A 14,099-nucleotide genomic window follows, 5' to 3' on the forward strand; every position below is an offset into this window, starting at 1 on the left:
TGTCAGATAATCRATATGGAGGCAGAGTAGCAATGGTGGGGTTTGCAGCTAAGCAGTTAAGGTGTCACATCATGTTTGACCTATTTCACAGCACGAGCATCGTTTCTGCCCCAGTTATCTTTTAAAAGATACCACTAGATACTGTAGCTGCTGAAGAACAAGAGGTAAGTATCACAACCTTCCACTGGGGAGTTACATGGGCTCCATCAAAGGTTAAATTACCAAGTCATGGTGTAATTCTTCTGTAGTATTTCTTTAACAATGACTGTCCAACACTACAGCAGCAGGGCAGCCCATCACCAGGATCCTGGTTTTCAGACACCCGTGCAAACAGTATCAAGTGCATTTTGGTCTCACTCAGGAAGCCTCACCTTACGGGTTCGTGACAGGTTGGAAAAGGTAGCCAAAGGAAGCAGACTGGATAGCAAAGATGTGCAATAATTGTAGTCTACCTTTTAAAATGAATCTGTACTGTGCTACAAGGAAGGAAAAAAAAAAAAAAAGTCATGCTGATCAGCAGGTATTTGCTAATCAAATTAGTGATCCTGCCCAAATTTGCATGCTCACAACCCTCCTGTCCTGCCACCTGTGCAGGTCATCCAGACGTACTACTACACACAGCAGGGAAACAGTTGACAGATCAGCTGACTCCATTCAGTATCCTACCCAAGCACTGTATAGGATGCCTAAGGCCACTGGGTCAGTGAATGAATGGATTGGGAATGGATTCAGATGAATCTGAGGATACAGCAAAAGCAGCCACAGAGGTCACTTTGTTTCAGGCTGTCCAAGTGTCTGAGAATTTGCTCAGTTTATGGCTCCCCCCAGTTTTGCATGTTTCAGTGTTTAGAAGGAGATGGCTGCTAAATGGTTCCTGCCCCACCTCAGGGCACAGATCAGCCCTTTTTCCTTGGGCAAAATTCAAACATGAGCAAAAGCAAACCTATCCCTGAGCACCAAGTGTTTTGTTTGTTTTTGCCATCATGGCTCCATGCAAGGAGTTGCTTCTTGCTAAAGAGGGGTTCTTATGTTGTGTATCAAGGGTCCTTTGCTGCTGCAGGGTAAAAATGAGACCTGAATCATGCTGTTTAGAAGTGCAAAGAGCAATTTGTGTCACTCGTTTAATGACAGATCTGGCCCCTGCATGCCTGGTTGAAACATGAACCTTGCCTGGTGTTTAGAGGTCTCTGCTGTCTGCATTACTGGCCAGGAACATTTGGCTAGATTATTCCAGTTATATAGCAGACTCTTAATGAGAGGGGTTGGAAGTCGCCTCAAGAGGTCTTCTCATCCATCTCATCCCTCACCAGCAAGGAATGGTAAAGACGGGAGAAGGAAGTTTCTCCTGGTTCCAGGCCCATGTATCACTCTGTTCTGCTCTCCCGCATCATCAGAAAAAAGTAGTGCAACTCTGCACATCTCTGGTATCTGCAAACATCTCAGGTTTGGGGTATGGGGCTCGTGTTGAGTCCTCACACAAGGATACATATCCCCTCGTGGGTATCAAAGTCCACAACGCGCTACAGTCCCTGGATGGAGAAGCTTGTAGAAAACTCAGATTCAATTTGAAATGCATTATGAAGAGTTGCTGTTGGGCAGCTGAATGTATGAATTTTGGATTCCTACAGCAGTGTCCAAATGAACTTTTTACCTGGATTGCATCCCATGTCTCGTATGCTACCTTTAGCAATTCTTTTTCCCTTCTGCAATTCTTTATAGGCAGCTAGGATGCTCATAATACCTCTGTTATGTATGGCAACCAGCTAATACTGTACTTGAACTACCACAGTTTTGAATTTATCTTTTCTTCCCAGGTATTTCTTTTCACAAAGGAACTGAATGGTAGGAAGTGAATGTCACAAAATTCAAAAGTCCTATGAAGGGGCTAACAGAAAGAGCACCTGGGTCTTATTTCTATATGTACCCAGACGAAAAAAAAAGAGAGAGAAAGAGAGAGAAAGAAAGAAAATTTTACAGAAACTTCTTTCAAATTTACAAGGGTCTCTTTACCCGTTGTCCCTGATATGGCCTGTTTGTGGTCTCACCCTCTCCCTCTGTGCCATCCGGAAGAGTTTATTACTGCAGCAGAAACATGCCAGACACCAAGACTGCCAAGTAATGCCTCTAAGCACTACAATAGTCTCAGTATTGAGACTTCCTCCCTAGCCATCGTGTGTTCCCGGGAGGGACCATCATCTAATTAAATAATTATAGACCAATCTGATCTGTTTTCAGGTTGCTTCCAGGCTCTAGTTGCTCTCCCCTTGCCGCTGCAGTAGCAAAGACAGCCAGGCTTCAGGGAGCAGGAGATGAATGTTGTGCTCCTAATTTGCTCCTTCTTCTACCCTCACTGCTCCTTCTCAACACAGTGTTGTTATCCTAGCATTTTCTGTTTTCAGATATAAGGACAATGTGTGTCTGGATCTGCAATTAAAAGTTGTATCCTTGTGAACTGCGGAAAGAGGTGCCCCTTTACTCAGCCCATATGTAGCTTCTCCCCTCTGGTGCCAGAACATGTGATTTAAATAAGGCACCCAGCTTACCTCAGTAGAGGAGAGCTCTGTTCAGAAATTGCATGAGAAATTAATGCAATGCAACGTGGCTCCCCTTTCTCTCTTTACAAGTTGGTACAAAAAAAATAGTTATATTTGTTATATGCCATTTTATGTCATTCTCCTTCGTATTTTTGGGGCAGTCTTTCTTGCTGAAGTCCATGGTTTATTTCTGGCACTAGGAAAGCATGTGGGTAACAGCATCTCCAGGTGCTACTGGGCAGCTGTCAGGGCCAGCTTATGCAGAGCTGTGGGACTGTTCTGCCTGGGTGAGTCTGTAAGATCAGTTTTCCCAGAGCTGCTGTTTACTTTAAATCACTTATTTGATTATCTTCCACGGGAAAATTATTTTCCTTTTTCCCCAGCTGAAGAGCATTAATGCCATTAGAATAATAAAAGATTTAGAACATCTCTTTGTTTATACAGTGACATGCCACAGTGACAGGCACAATATAAATAGCTAAACACTGAGATAACTACACAGTTAGACCAATGGAAAAAAAAAAGAACACAACATTTTTGCCATTCCAAATTCTTTAGCATAATCTGATTTGACCTCCAGCACAATGCATGCTTTAATGATGCCTGGATAATTACTAGGCAAGGAATTAACTCCCACAATGGGTTAACACACCCACTTTCACTCAGGGGACCTAGGCTGAAATCCTGAATAAAGTCAAATGGATTTGGTGATCTCATTCCAGCTCCTCGCAGCCCTTTGTCCGCAGCCCCGCTGCCCGGTGTGGRGCGAGGCCCCGCATTTGGACAGCAGAGAGAGATGCTGCGGGTCAGATGTGAGGAGCACTAGCAGAAACAGGGAAGTTCCCTAATCCAGAGATCGCAGCCCATTCACTTCACAGCCACTAAATCAACAGAAGTAGCAGTAGGGAGCATTTTTATAGATGGATAGTGTTGTCACATCACCTCCCGGACACCAAACGTTAGCTGCTGTCAAACAACTTAATGGCAAAAGCACATTTTTCACTACACAGCAGATAATAGTAATGAACTGGATATAAACTGCATGGGACCAACTGCAGATTTGCCTCTCAGGTTTACGAATAGGAGAATAAACATAATTGATTTACCTAAGGAAGGGAAGAGAGGGGTCTTCAACATGCTTGCTTTGCTAGCAGCATTTTCAATATCCTACAAAGACTGCAGTGAAGACCACACACAGCGTAACCCTGAAGCTGTCAAGTAAGGAACTTGAAGAAAAAACATTCCTCTACTGTCTCTTATTTTTTTGTAATTCTTTTGTTGTTGTTGCTACGGGCATTGGACAAGAACAGAAGCTTTGGGAGGTGTTTCCAAATCTTGTTATCAGAAGTTAAATGCTCCCTATCCCTGCTGGAGCCCACAAACACCACCAGTGAAAGCTCCAGTTCTCAGTGGCTATATCACTTCTGCCTAGAAGCTCTGCTTTGGTTAAACAAATTGGGGAGAGGTGAGTGGTTTCATTTTCGTCTTTCTTTTAATTTAATTTCCTCTAAGACCACACCCAAAGCACAACTGGTGACACCACAGACATTTGCTGTGGAAATAGTTACAGCAACATATTCTATTATTTTATTTTTAAAAAATGTAGGCAGCAAAACTTGAAGGTCAATGACACCAAAAGCATGCATACATGCTGATACATACCTGATATTAAAAATGACAAGTGAAGAGCGCTCCATCTCAAAGAAGAGAGACATGCCAACAAAGTTTTCTGTGTAGCACTACTCAGTATGTAAATCTATTCAGAATAGGTGTTTTTAAAGAGATTAGTACAGATAAGTTTTAAGTGTGTTTTCCTTAAAGTGCCATCTATTGCAGTCTAGAGTTCTAAGCTAAGCTAAGCGTGGTTTGTTGGTGACATTTTGGTCACACAAGCATCCATGGAAACTTGCGCAGTCATTTAAATAGCAATGAGATGTCACACCTCTTTTCAAATTCTTGACATGCATATTAATAAACCAATATTTTTTGTCAAAATTATATACTGAAATACCTAGAAACTAGCTTAAGTTTCAGTTAGTGAGTCAGAGGAGTGTGCTTAGTACAGAACAGGATATCCTTCCTGGGCTGACTTAATATTAAGCAGCTTTATTTCACATGTGAAACATATGGGGCAAAATAATGCAACTGACTGGAGCTCAAACGATGTCTACTAACTTCAGCAGGCCCAGTCTTTAGTCTCTGGGCATAACTCCTGCCTATTACCTGCAGGGGCTGGGGAGAGGAAGGTACAGCTGCCTCCAAGTTAAAGTTCATCAAGAAGCATTTGCTGGACCTAGCTCGTATTTGTGAGCTATAACCAACGCTGTTTGCAGAGGTCAAGTGCCTTCTCTGATCCCCTTACAAAGGAATAAACTAAGGCTCAGAGGTGTAAACGGCTCCTGAGCCCCGTTCTCTGAGGTACCAGCTTCCAGCAGGAAGGGCTGGCAAGGGCTTGCCATCCCAGGAGGCTCCAGGTCCTCCACACTGTGCCCCAATTGCTCCTGCCTTCGTCAAACTGGGAATCTGACACTGACTCTGCAGGAGTGGAAAAAGCACATCCATCCCAGCACAACTCACTGCCCCAAATGAATGAGGTCAGTCACCAAAGCCTGATTCCTGACAGGAAGCAGGAGCCAGCAGTCCTCTGAGTCAGGCAGGAAAGGAGACGGAATCCAGGTGTTTTGTACCCACATGGCTCTGCAAAGAACAAAACCTCCTTGGTAATGCAATAGGAAAAAAATCATCTGCCTTGGAGAACCGCAGCAACTCCCTGGAAATTAGTCACATTGGTCAGGAAAGGCTGCAGCACCCTGCTTTGAAAACACAGGTCAGAAGTGAAGTCGGCCAACTCCAAAGCTGGATCTGGCTAACATATTCCCTCCCAGGGTATATCAGGTCATAAGACATGAAGAAAATACACTACAGGAGTGTGTGTTATTGGTCCATTTGAATAATTCGCTTCTGTTGGCCCGGCACCTGCCACAAATGCTAAAGCCATGCAGGTGCACAGTGAGAAAATGAAATTAATGTCACTCAGTACAGCTTGTCACAAAGAGTTTGTGCTTTTACAGTAGCTCAGGGTCAATCAAAGCCCTTTTAAAAATGCCTTTGTGCCATAACATCCCTGTGCTGCTGGCCAACATTCAAACTCACGGCTGAGCAACCTGAGGGCAACATCCTCACGCAAGAGCTTCATGCCCAGCTTTTCCAAACCCCTACCCGCCAGCGGGACCTCCTGAGGGGCGCCCGGAGCGGCGGCCCCGGGAGCGGGAGGGCTCCCGCGCGCCGGGACAGGTCATGCCGGGCCGGGGGCCTCGCGCCGCTCGCGCCTCTGCTGGCTGCGTGCGCCAGTCTGAAGTGGCTCCCGCGGCTTCCCTGCAAATTGCCGCATTCACACGAAGTGGCAGCTGCTGTAATTAAGACACAGTTAATTACATATCCCCTTAATTGCAATGATAGGATTTTGTCAATTTGGTAAATAAGAACAGTTACGTGTCTTCCGGCAACTTCAGCCTCAGCACAGCTCAGATGCATCTCTTTGTCTCGTGCAAACTCGGTCATTCGCACCCAGTCTCAGGAGGAAAAGGCGAGAGAAAAGCTCCTTCTTGGCCCAGCAGCGATGGCGACCCGCGCTCCTCAGAGCGCAGACTGCGGCACAAACACACGCATCCGCCTCCCTCCTGGTGCGTGGCCCCCTCAGAGCTTCCCCCACATGGGGCAGGGCTCCTTGTGGCTCCCAGCACCTCCCCACCAAGGGGCTTCAGTTCCCACTCACCTGCCACCATTCCCCTCCAAGGGGGCCAGCATCTCCATTGGGTCCTGCCAGCCTCTGAAAGGCCTTTGCTGGGACGGGAGAAAGGTTTAGAGCGGGGCCAGGGTAGTTCAGGCTGCTTTAGTAAAAGGGCAGTCCTGAGAAACTTCTGTGAAAATAATGCAATAGAGACAAGGCAAGTTTCCTCATTGCCTTTGCTTTCCTTTAAATAATAATAATAATATTAATAATAATAATAATAATAATAATGTACTGGGAATCAGATTTGTTGCAGTAAGGAATAGAAGTTCTCACTTAGCTACTAGCAGACCTAAATACAGCCACATGCAGGACTGGTGCCACAGCCAAGGGACTTTTTAAGCCTTTGTTCTCTCCTCACAGATCCTAAATATAGCTCTGCAGGTTTATTTTCTGGGCCTAATGTGTTTCCTTACTGGTTGTGATGATTTTTTAAATAACTTTTCCTCTTCCAGAACTCAATGCAATGAAATTCAGTCTCCCTATTCAGACTAGAGCATGTGCGTTTTAATGCAACTGTGTTTTGTCTCTCCTGTCTTGGGCAGCCCTGCGACCTCCTGGTTGCTCTTCCAGGGACAAGTTTCCACATGTGCCAAGATTACCAAATTTGCAGCTATAATTTTGCCAAAGGGGAAAAATACCTGACAACAAAAGGGTTGCAAAATGCAAGGGCTGAATCTAACACTCATCGTCTTTTCCTGGATGAGGGTTAGACTAGTCTCTCTCAGGAATGACTAGGGCTTTGAAAGAGCTGGATGATAGAAGTGAAGAAAAAAACATCTTTTTATCTTTTTGCAGAACAAGTCTGATACTGAAGTGAGCAAGAGACAACACGTATCAGATAATGTCATTTTTGGAATCTCAGTGATTCCATACATTCAGTGGTTTTGGATTCTCTCAGTGATTCAGTAGGCAGAGTCGTCATCCATACTAATTAATAAATTACTGTTGACTGAACAAGTATGTTCAGGGTGTTCTCACATGAGAGTGACACAAAACTTCATCTAATTAAAGAAGAACACTCAGGATCATCTTAGAGTTAAGCAGTGTTTCAAAAAATTAATGAAAATACTATTTGTACTAGCCCCCAATCTCACATTCAACAAGCAAATGACCTGTCTTCCCATGAGATGCACTAAACATTTGATTTAAGTCCCAGTGAGGTCCTGACACTGGCTCAGGATGAAGTTACACATTGCAGTAGAAGCAATTTACCTCTGAAAAGGGTCACTTCTGCCCTGCTCATGTGCCGCAGTGTTGTCTCCTCCCGTTGCAGCACCTCTGCTGCTTGCTGGACTCTTCCCAGAGCCAAGTCAACCTGTTAAACCCTCAGAAACTTCTTCACTTATTTTTTTGCTGGTTTATTTTCCACCTATTTGGCAAGGTGAACTGGCCTGGCACAAGGCTTGACAATTTCAAGGTGAAGATCAGGGCTGTTCCTTCACAGCATTAGCAAGTTGCTGTTATCAGCTCAAACAGTGACATGCTCAGCCTTGCAGGATGTTTTCATAAGCAAGTAAAGAAATGTGATCTAGATAAAACCGCTGTGAGGTTGCTGCAGAACTCGTGAGCAGAAACAAAACAGAACAAAATAAACAAGCCAAAAAAATAAAAACTAACATATTGGAAAGTGGTTCACCATCAAAATAGGAAGATGCATTCAGTGAACAGGTCCTGGTTTCACATTATTTAAAATTTTCATTAACAAGCTCAATAATAGCAGCTTAATAAATCTGCAGGTAACATAAAGCTAAGAGGAACAGGATAAGAATCCAAAAATCATTTTAACAAACTGGAGAAACAGACTGAGAAAAACAAGCTACAACACAGACTATAAATAAGGTTCTACATGTAAGAAAAAAAAAAATAAATAACAGCAAATACAAAGCAGGATGAAACATGAATCGGCAAAGCTGTGCTATCGGAAAGGGGGAGACTATCATACCAGAATCCATAACTGGATTTTTTGATGCAAAATTCATGATGTTACCTATCTCTTCTGCTCAGCATTGCAAGAATCAGTGAATGAATGGGACCATTTACAGATCCCAATCACAACTAGAAATAAATGAAAACAGAGTTACAAACAGCCACAAATATTTTAAAACAAAAAAATAAAACCTACAAGCAAGATTTCAGTCAGAGGAAAAGATGAGTGGAACTAAACAAACGTACAAAAGCTGCTGCAGAGAGAAAGGGCACAAGCTAAGCAACATACCCACAGCAACCACCACCCAAGAGCAAGCCCATATTGCAGGAAGGATTCATGTGGAATTTTGTTAGGAGACACATTCTGACAGCAAACCAGCACGGCCCATTGCCTGGAGGTGGTAACGTTTGGCACGAGGAGGGTCGCTGTAGGCACACGTCTGCCCGGATGGATGAAGGCCCAGGCCACCCTGCCACCCAGGGCCCCATGGACTGGAGGGCCCCTGAAGCCCCTCCTGCTTCCTGATGTCTGTGCCTCAGGAAGCAAACAAAGCTCTTCCTTTCTCCCCGAACTGAAGGCCCCTCGTTTCAGTGCTGGGATGTAGGCTGCAGCACACACGACAGCAAGTTGTATAAGAAAATCCAGACTCAGATTACACCCTCAATCGTAATTCTAGAAAGGTTAAATAAAGCTTTACCTTCTGCCTCCAGCAAGTAAGATGTACTGGAGAGTACATTCAATAAAGCCTAAAAATATTTACCCATGAAGACCCCGCCTCAAAGTCCTTATTCGTTTGTCAGATTTTTTTGCTTTCTCTCAGTTTCTTCCATAAGTTTTACGATAGCCAGGAGATGCTCCTACAGTCAGATCTAGGCACAATACAACATAAGTGACACACAAGGATGGGCAGAAACCACCACATTGCATCTCACCAAAGCCCAGCAGCATTCAGGAGGGTGGCTCTGGACTACAGGAGCACTACAGTTTCCTAATGATTTGCTGATACATCAGACTCTTCACCCGCCACTTCCTAGCCCCGGTCTCCTCACACCCCCATCTTCAGCATGACAGCTCCATTTCTTTATATTCTGTAAGGAGCTGACTGCAATGCTGCTCCCAGGCTCGCTCAAAGAGCACCCATAAACGCCTCTGGGCAGGCAGGACCTCCAAGACTGCACATGGCCACAGGGATGCTGCTTCCTGAGCCAGGGAGGGAAGGAGGGAGCATCACAATGCCGCAGCCTGGGAGGTGAAGGATCTGTTCCGAGCGAGGGAAAAGAGGAGACAGGCCCTTGTGCTTGGCCCTGCAGGCTTTGCCTTTCTGAATCTTCCTTCAGCACTTTATCCAACGCCATAGGTTCACTGAGTGCAAACCAGACAGGTAAGCACAGTTTCCATCTATGCTCGCGTTGTAAACACAAGCACTACCCAGCAAAATAAGCTTCACTGGTATGGGCCTTCTCGTTTTTGGAAAGCAAAATGAATTTATGCTGGAGAAAAAAAATAATCCTCTTTTGCTGTTATCTAGTTAGACAATGATTTCAAAAGCAAGGGAATTTTTAACAGGTGCTTATTATTTAACATGAGCTGCCAGGTTGTCCCAGTAGAGCAGGTAGATTACAGCAAGTGCTGTAATTTTAACTGCACAGCTCCAGCTTTTGGATGTGCTCATTTCCCYTGTGCCTCGCAGGCTTCCTGCAGCCCTTCAATGAGCCATTTAGCCTGGATCTTTGGGTTTGCTCCTTTCTAGCGGGCTGTATGTGCCTTGCCTCTTCAGGCCAAAGCTCCTTCAGTTCAGGGCCTGCTGTGCTTTTTAATCAAGTGCATCAGGGCTCAAAGGCTTCTGAGCGTTGTGGCTGCRGCTTTATGTACATAGCTACAACAGAAAGATGTAACCGTGATTTTGTTTTTTTTTTAAAGTGTTCCGAGGTGTATCCAGGATGGGAAAAATATTTTTAGAAGAGGGCCCTGTAAATGTACACCCAGAGGTAGTTATGCACTTCRAAGTTTGGAAGCAAGATTAAATCTGTGGAACACATAGCAGCTATTGGCACTAGCCAAGTTAACTGTTTGGCAACCTGACTAAATAATTCCCACTGAAAGAAGGAGAATGCAACTYTTCCAATTTCCCAAGGACGGCAGATGAGGAATGCTTCCCAGTAAAGGCTATAAAGATAAAATTGGAGAACAGTAACTGCCTGTGGGGAGGAGCAGGGGAAAGGAGAGCGATCTTTGTTGGTGCTGCTGAGGAGGCTGAGGACAGCAGTTGTACAGAACTGGCTGACAGGGATATGGAAATGTTGGTAAATATAACAGTGATTCTCAACAGCTCATATTGTGTGTGAGTGTTGGAGTTGTCACTTTTGTATGTTGTATAGCTACATTTTCCAAGATTGACTGAAATTATCTAAAGCTTGAAAATACATTCTTTTGTAAACTAAATTGGATAGAAAGTTTGTACATAGCGCTGCGCTACTAAGTGGAAGATGCAATGTCAGTTATAGACACCAAAAAAAAAAAAAATCAAACTATGGATGTATTCAAGGAGCTTAAGGCAGCAGTGTCACAATACTATTCAAAATAATCAGTCTGTGATTAAGGTCTCTGGTAAAAAAAATTATTTTAACCTCTAACACCTCAAGCTGCAGTATTAATTCACACTCCGGTGAAGTAGTTGCCATGGAGTGGCCAAAACATAACTCACTGACTCTGATGGGCAACAAAACACCAAAAACATCTACTCTGTTTTCCAAATACTGGTGAGTCACTGGATTATACAAATCAGCCAAATTTCTTTCCTCAGGAGGTAGAATAAATTGCTACTTAATTATGACAAATAAGTAGATCATCAGACCCACTGGTATAATGAATCAATCTGCAAAGAAATTTTGTTTTGAGTCACAGCACAGCACACTGCTGTCCTGACTTAAGAAGCCCCATTTAAAAAGTTAACCGTTTCCTCTATTTGTTTCTAGCCTGAGATCTGCTACACAAACTAAGAAACTCCGTCTCTCTACAAAATTTAACATTTTTCAGAACATTTACTTCTACACACACATACTGCTTCTTTTCTTCTTCTAGTCCTTTCCTGGAAGCATCCTAACAGATATGCTCTTTATAGACATTTTCAATGCTAAAAGGGAGACTAATACATTAAATCATGTAAGCCAGTTATTTTAAATCTATCAGTAACTTCTTGGCAACAACTTAATATTTTATTGTTTGTAGGGATTTGTCATGTCGCACACTGCAATCAGACTAAGGGAGTTTATCGATCCTGCACCAGTCCTGCCACCAGGGTAAGCCTCTGCAAACACACAGCACACATTATGCACACCGGACAGGATATCAGACAATCATACAAAAAAAAAAAAAAAAAAAGTGTTTAAGAGTTAATACAATTTCAGAAAGCCCGACTTTGAGCTCTTCTAAAGAACAGTACATTCATCTGCACTCCCCCCTCCCTGCAAATAATGCAAGAACTTGCTGTTATTAAAGTCATTTTCTTGTTTGCTAGCAAGCTGAGTACTGAGACAAAATTATTTATTTACTTCTTTTTTCACAACTGTCATATAAAAAGAATGCTGTTCCTCTATAGGGGTGGCATTACTATTCTCTAGTATCCTGTTCGTATCATCACAAACTTCTGTTTCGTCTGCTTGCTTTATCAGCCCAGTTATTCGTCTTGGAAAGGACGTCCATGGATTCTACCCTGGGCAAATAGGACGCGTACATAAGGCCCATCCATGCGAAGGACCTCCAGGGTAGGGCTGYGCATCAAATGAAACCTGAAGGGACTTGGGAATAAACCTTTCTCATTTAAGCCCATCATGGATAACAGCGCAACAGCTCAAATGTTATTTTTATGACATTGGCCTAAAAGGGGAACAAGAGAACCCAGGGAGTGTAAAACAAAACTACATCCAAAAGATGTTAACCATGCCAGGACTGCTGCATGACCCAAGTCCATTAGACATCTGAGAATTCTAAATGGAAATTACTTTAAGTGATCTTTTTTCCCCTCTAAGAAAATTTATTGTATTATATATCAACTCTGAAATATGTTTTTGYTTACTTATTTGGTGTTGTAGGCTATTCCAGTTGGGAATCCAAGGCTTACTAGATAGTTCTAGTAAAACTGAATTAACAGTTAGCTGCTCCACTGCAAGATATACATCATTTTCCTGCAAGTTACAACAACCAAATGGAGTCAATTGACCATTACTGAATTATTAAGGTTTTACTGGGTATACACTCATGCTGTTAATATCTACTACATTACAACTGCATCATACTAAGTGCTCATTTCRGCAAGAAATTAGAAAGTACATTTATGGKGTTGGCTACCCTTTAGGTGGATCGTGGCATTTACATACTATATGTCAGCATGAGATTACAGAATGATATATGTTTTCTGCCYAGGCTTTTCTGTCAGCTGCAACCAGCTCCAGGAAACAAGGAAGCTGAAAAGCCTTTCCAACCAGACTTCGACAATTCAGCCCTCAGGCAATACGTTCATTTTCAAAAGACAATGAAAAAGACCACCAGCAACTGGTACCAGCAAACTTCCTACAAAGCAGCATTTGATTTTCCACTTCTCAATATGTGTAAGTTAACTACGCCATTCTGCACACAGTACTGTTTTTYTTGGAGAGGGGTGTGAGGATGAACTAGGGAGCTTCACCTGGGTGAAGTTACCCAAATAATCTTACACTACCCTGAGAGTAAAAAAAAAAAAGTTGTGTTTCACTTCTGAAAAAATAGCTGCAACCACCACAAACGGCCAGAGTATCCCAGTTCCTTCTGTCACATGCAGAAGGATCCCAATGAACCAGAACGTGACAAACTACTTAGACTTGTGCAGATTGCTTTCTCTAAAAATAGAACATTTCTCAAATATGCAGTAAAATACAGTAGAATGTATAGAAAGAGCTAAATGGTGAATACCTGGAATAATGAATGAATTGATCACTGAAGAAAATCATATAGCATAAGAAAAGACACCAAGTTGATATATTTAATCTAGTTCTAAATAGTTCCAAAGTGGCAGTGAAAAACATTAGGATTTAACATGACATTACCTAGTTGAAGCTGCATAAAATTCCTTTGAATGTGCATCCACTGCAAGATACTTTAAAGATGAGATATCAAATGAGATTGCAATTATCCATGCCAAAGAGTGGCATCAAATTCTGAGGTTCTGGAAATAACACGTCATCCATGTCTTTGTATGTTAGGTAGGTATACATAGCAGTCTACCTTCAATAGGTAAAGCTGTTACACGTGCTATGAAGTGTGCTTAATTCTTGCAGCACTGCGTTAGAGTTTCAATGTTTCAGAGGCTGGGAGCTGTACTGTGGGAAAAGAAGCCACCTGACTACTGAGTCCCTTATTCCTAGAAACTACCTTCGGATTTTTCTAAGCTAGATAACAAACAAATCATGGAAAGTTTAACAAAACTGTCTGTAACAGAGAATGGAAAGGCTGATCTTCTATTACAAAGCACATTTCTAGGATGGTGACAGGCAAAAGCAGCTGCCATGCGTTACACCAGCCCGTCTGGCTGCCACTTCATCTGAGGGCTTTGTCCATTAGCGGGTTGCCAACTCAATTACATGCGGATTACAAACGCAGAGGCTCGGGCAGCAGGAGGATCCCTCGCTTCCTCTCCTATTAGGTTAATAAAGCAGACTCRCTAATCCACAGGGACGCAAGGGCTATTAAACCTGCAGAGCTGCACAAGCCTGCGAGTATCAACCTACTAAATATTTAAGCAGCAGCAAGAATGGCACAGGATCAGAGTACGGCGCCCGTCGCCAGCCTGCTCGGGTCTCACAGGTGCCTG

The sequence above is a fragment of the Nothoprocta perdicaria genome, unplaced genomic scaffold (assembly GCF_003342845.1).
Source record: "Nothoprocta perdicaria isolate Ctin4 unplaced genomic scaffold, notPer1 scaffold_282, whole genome shotgun sequence".
Taxonomy (NCBI): domain Eukaryota; kingdom Metazoa; phylum Chordata; class Aves; order Tinamiformes; family Tinamidae; genus Nothoprocta; species Nothoprocta perdicaria.